The sequence below is a fragment of the Lycium ferocissimum genome, chromosome 11 (assembly GCF_029784015.1).
Source record: "Lycium ferocissimum isolate CSIRO_LF1 chromosome 11, AGI_CSIRO_Lferr_CH_V1, whole genome shotgun sequence".
In the NCBI taxonomy this organism is placed as follows: domain Eukaryota; kingdom Viridiplantae; phylum Streptophyta; class Magnoliopsida; order Solanales; family Solanaceae; genus Lycium; species Lycium ferocissimum.
This window is the reverse complement of record NC_081352.1, coordinates 3,055,899-3,061,821: the sequence shown is the minus strand read 5'-3', so window position 1 is coordinate 3,061,821 and position 5,923 is coordinate 3,055,899. Positions and strand designations below refer to the sequence as shown.

Here is a 5,923-nt window from a genome sequence, read left to right as displayed (position 1 = left end):
TAAGCCGCAATCCAGGTATGTAAAGCCTTGCCCTTTATTCTTTGGCATGTTCTGAGCCTATCAGGCTTGAAAACGAGCTTTGATTGTACTTCTGCCTCTCGGAATTCGAGATTGAAAATAGCGCCAAATCATTCAGTAAGATTGAACCAATTTCCTCTAGATTGACCTATAAGTATGCAACTTCCATAAATGGAGTCGAAATACTTTAAGATGATTATGAACGACTCCCTAAGGGTTATTATCCATAATTTATGTATTGTACTAGGGTCGGGTCCGAGGTGGGCCCACAAAACCCTGATACTCCCGGTATGGGTCAAATCGATCTGTTTCTGTCCGTTTTTCAAAAGTAACCCTTGATTATGTTTCCGTCCGTTAACTAATGAGTATTATGACCATCTATCTGAATCTTGATATTAGTCCGATATCTGGAACGATTCTGTACGCTCTGTTCAGGTATAATCCGATTACTCTGATTTGATCCGTTTTTTGAACTATTTCGGTTTCATTAAGTCTGTTTGTCGGTCTGTATGTATATGGTTTCTCATGGATCTGTTCGTGGATGTCTCAATGCTTCCTTCCATCGCGCCGGCCGGGTTCGTGATTCGTGCACCTCACCGCATTGTTCACCGCGTCCCTCGGATTGTGCGGGCCGGGATACTGTCCGTATCGATATGATCCGATAAGATGCCGATTATGTGATATTATGGGGATGGCGGCCGGGATGGCATTTGATCGATTCGTCGTCCACCGCGTCCCGTACTACGAGGGCCGGGTTACGTACCGCGTCCCTTAATAAAGGGCCGGATCTGTCCGTATTTGATTATGATACGATATTTGATATGTACGTACGTATGTTATTATGACTCGCATGCATGATTCTCGTCGTTACGATTGTATGTCCGATTTGGATCATGACTACGTCGTCACACTTACGAAAATCCGATCCGGACAACGATTCTCGTCACGTACGTTCGTAAGTACGATTACGCAGGATTCCGTCGTACATTACGTAAGTCCGACTTCTCTACGAATCCGTACACTCTCGTCCGCTCTACGATGTCCGCTCTATTTCGTTTTCGTTTTGTTACGATTTTACATATCTGACTCTGGTTATCTTAGTTATGTATGTTTTGTTTCCGCTTTACATACTCGGTACACTTTCGTACTGACCCCCTGTTCTTCGGGGGCTGTGTTACATGCCCACAGGTACAGACGCGCCGGTTACGCCGCCAGCTTAGGGTATTGGTCTGCTGTTTGGAGAGCTCCCTTTGATCCGGAGCTGATATTTTTGGTATATATCTTCTGTTGTACATACGTTCTGTATATGACTATTTGGGTACGGCGGGGCCCTGTCCCGTCTTCTGATTCCGTCTTCTGATTCTGTTCTGTATGTTAGAGGCCTGTAGACATGTTTGTGGGATATGGGTTGTCACGGTCTGGGTAGGTACGTGTGATATACGACTCTGTCTGGTATAATAGCCCTAACGGCTTCTGTACAGGTTTCAGTATGTATATATATATATATGTATGTTGGTGCGACGCGCCTTATATCTGTATGGATTTGTGTATGTTAAGCGGATTGGCTATTTAGTATGTCGGATCTATCAGGTAGGTACGTATGGGTGTCCAAGTAGGACACCAGTCACGGCATGGAACATGTTCACGAACCTATTTCATCATCCCCTTCTCGTTCATTCCTCTGACTCTATCTTAAGCCTGCTTTTGTGATGGATGATGGAACATGTTGAAGACCTATTTCATAGCATTATGCTCTTTACTCTATGTTTGTATTTCTTCACTTAGATTTATTCATTGATGGAATAAATCATGTCTTCGGCCTTCTCCAGCTCTGTGACTCTGATCATGTTCTGAGTCCGGAACCTAATTGACCCAATAAAAAAAATGAATCAAAATACCCCAAGAAAAAAAAGAGTTACCAAACTACCCTTAACGTAACAAATTGTTGTGTTAAAGGAGTTAACCGTAACGGCACGGCTAACACCTTTAGCGCAACAATTTGCTGTGTTATATGGATTAACTCCTATAACGCAGGAAATTCCTGTGTTATAGAAGGTTACAAAAATTTCCAACAATTATTTCACTCTATATTTTCACTCAATTTTCATAATTTGGCCGAAGATTAGCCATGCCAAAAAATTCCGGAACTTCAATATTTTAAATAGAACTCGTTATCAAACCTAATAGTTCGGATCGTCGTTTTAGGGGTTGTAAAGTGCTCGAAGTAAGTTTGAAACTTGTTATCATTAGGTTTAAGTGTTATATTTTTTAGGGTTTAGATTTAAGCGCATTACTTTTTAGTTAGTGCATAACTTTATTTGGCGACTCCTACGATTAGAGCCAATATGTTGGGATTAGTAGGTTGAATGGCTCAACATCACCCTCCTCATCCAGCTGATCGGGAGACAAGTCCACAGGCGCTGAAGGATGAACCTAAAAAAACATATAAAAAATTAGTACTAATTTTAATTTATATTGAATACATAAACTTTTGTTAAAAATCAAACCCGTGTGTCGACGGGCTCCTGAGCCTTCTCTAGAAAGGGGTCTGGTGTAGGACCCGAAATAGTCTCATGAACGGGATCTTGTACGACTGGAGCTGGAGCGGTGTGCTATTCGAGGTCCAAATAAATGTTAAAAAAATTAAAGTAATATTCAACTTATATTGAATAAAATTAAGTTTTACTAAAAATCTTACCTGTGGCTCGGCAGGCTCATAAGAAGACATATGTGGCTCGGCAGGCTCATGAGAAGACACTTGTGGCTCGGCAGGCTCTTGAGAAAACACCTAAGTGGGTGGCTCTGATGGACCTACTATCGGTGAATCCTAAAATATGAAAAATTACAAAATAATAAGTACCATATATACTTTAATGTTTTAAATAAGTATTTTAAATAGTAACCGAGATAAGAAACTTTGAGAAATAAAGAAACCTGGGACCGTCTACATTTCTTCCTGGCCGCTCTTCACGTAATGATGCGTGAAGACCAGCCCAATCCATGTCATCACGTATCCCGAGGTACCTATTACGCTCTGTTAAGATGAAGACTCAGGTATATCTGCAAATAGGCGCGCCGGCATAAACACAAGTGTCGACAGTAGGGATAAAGTCGATGGACGAGCTGAGTTGTAGCTGGGCTCGAACGGCTGCGGCTGGACTCGAACGGGACCGGCCTCATCGGGCTCATTTACCAGATGGTGTGCTCTGCCACCACGTCCTCTATCAGCACCCCCTCTGCCACCACATCCTCTATCAGCACCCCCTCTGCCACCGCGTTCTCTATCGCCACCTCCTCTGTCTGGCGGTACTCCCCGTCGGCCTCCTTGTTGTCACACCCCAACTTTTGATAGGGCATGATGGGCACTCGACCCTTACTTAGGGCCGAGCGAACCCGCTGATTCTCGTGATACTCATAATCTTACTGGACTCTTAAATCATGAAATGAATGCATAATGTAAGCCTTTAAAAAAAAACATGTTTTTTTTTCTTTTTCAAATCAAGTAAAATCGATAATCGTATGAAATCTGTAACATAATGCATAATGATACATCGGCCTACAGGGCCGCTTACAAGACTGACATGTTATATACGTGAATCTGTCTGCAAAGTCTTTAACATAACTCAAGATGCCATAACATAAATACTCTGACTCGGCAGCACTCCGGAAGGAAATGGAGCTCGCCAATCCAGTTGGAACATCTTCTACTAATATCCTCTACTCATCTGTATACACCTGCGTGGCATGAAACGCAGCCCCCGAAGAAAAGGGGTCAGTACGGAATATGTACTGAGCATGTAAAGCATGAAATACGATGTGAGGGGATCATGTTTGAAATAAGGAGTATAGAAAATCATAAGACTTGCCTCTGAAACATAAATCGTGCATGTCCATATCATATCCAATTCATTATGAGACTGAGTGACATAAGTAAATAATCATCATGTACATATGCATGTATAACGTGTCCCGGCCCTCTAGTGAGGGACTCGGTAAATAAAATCATCATATACATGTACATATAACGTGCCCCGGCCCTCTAGTGAGGGACGCGGTGAATGAAGTCATCATATGCCATCCTGGCCGCCTCCCCCATATCATCATATCATCATATACATATACATATAACGTGCCCCGGCCCTCTAGTGAGGGACGCGGTGAATAATGCAGTGGAGTTGTGCACGAATACATGTCCTGGCCCGGGACGCAGTGAAAGAAGTAATAACAGCTAGCACGAGTAGAGTAGTGAGAAACCATATGCATATAACTCATCATTTCAGACTCGATAGATAAGTAAGTAATCACGCTCGAGCATTAAAACGATAGTCACATTAAATCCGTTCTAAATGCCATTAGTACTATGTTAAAGAGAATCTTAGGGATCGTGGACATGTATCAAACCAATCCGAGCCCGCCCATGAAAGTTACGGGCATTATTCATTATAGAATCCTTTACGAACGTATCAAAGCAATCCGAGGCCGTCTATGAAAGTTACGGACATTATTCAACATAGAATCCTTTAGGAACAAAACTCTTTATGCAACATTTACTATCCAATCATACAAAAGACTCGAGAACAATAGCTCGACTATATTAGGAAGGCTAATATCAAGAAGTGAATAAGAATCGTAGACACTACAAGAAAAAAGGCTTTTAACGAGGGGAAATACAGTCGTTATAAGTCCAAATCCGGTCACTAAACGCTTGTAACGACCGGAGAAAAACCGGTCATCACCGGTCGCTAAAAGCCTTGTCGTTAAAAGTGAACGACCGGATTGAGAAACCGGTCGTTAAAGATTCTTTGGCGACGACATAAGCTCCGGTCGTTAAATTCCTATTTAGCGACCAAATTATCCCTTCGCTGATTATAATTCCGGTCGTTAACTCCTTTAATAGCGATAACTGGATTTTACGTTCTCGAATTGCTCCAGAAAGTAGTAATTGTTTTTTCATTGAATTCAAGCGCACACAAACATTGGAGGACATACAAACAATCATCATTCCATTAAGATTTCATCGTTAATTACAAAGAACTATAGTATCATATTGAAAAACAAATATACTCATCTACATTGTATGACATTACATTTGTCTCCTAACAAAAGAGCAAACAAAGTTAAAGCATGTATAAAAAAAACATCTTAAAAATTACTCTTAACAAATAGAGAATAGATTCCGCTTGTGCTTCAAATTGTGCTCTAAGATTTTTAGTTGCTTCAACTTGCTCATTATTTTCTTCAAGTCCAGGCTCTTCAGACTTCAGATTCTGAATCTGCTAAAGTTAAATTCATGTCAGTTTAAATTTTAATGTATATCAGATGAAATATAAGGTGCATATGATGAAAACATGAACCGCATTCGAGAATAATATACAAGGTTTTTTTTGGAATGTCCATTTAATCGCATTTCTCCAATAAAAAGACGGATCATAAAATAGCATTGCACGTCAGCAGTCTCAGAAAAAAAAAAAAAAAAAAAGAACCTCATAGCACCGTCAAGATTGCATGTCAGCAGAGTCCTTCTCGTACGCCAGGAACATATTCTTTAACTTCTTGCTCTGTTCAAAATAGTCTTTCCTCGTAGCTTCCTGCTTGGTCTTTTACTAGCTCGCCTAAGTAAACATGCTTTCTATAGCACATTGGAGATACTACCGGACATCTCATTGCAAAAGCCATGCCAGAACTTGCAAAATAGACCGAATCCTAACCCCTTCAACATGGGCATCGTGGTTGGTTTCCCATAGGAAATTCCATACTCGTCCCAGCTGCTTTTGAGAACAACAGCGTCATGACCCCTCCTAATATTGATTTTCTCAATGCACACATGCTGGGAAGAATCTGAAAACGCATAATAAGGTCTCAAATTACTTGAAACAAAAGTTGCAAGTACCTCAAAAAATATTTC

At 41.0% G+C, this 5,923-nt stretch overlaps 1 long non-coding RNA gene across 1 annotated transcript; it reads right to left on the bottom strand.

Moving 5' to 3' along the window:
• Positions 1–4,994: 4,994 nt before the first annotated feature.
• Positions 4,995–5,611, bottom strand: LOC132038627 (uncharacterized). The gene is made up of 2 exons (XR_009410176.1): positions 5,502–5,611; positions 4,995–5,294 (listed from the first exon to the last, which is right to left on the bottom strand). It is a non-coding gene; the product is annotated as an uncharacterized LOC132038627 (long non-coding RNA).
• Between the last annotated feature and the right edge of the window lie 312 nt (positions 5,612–5,923).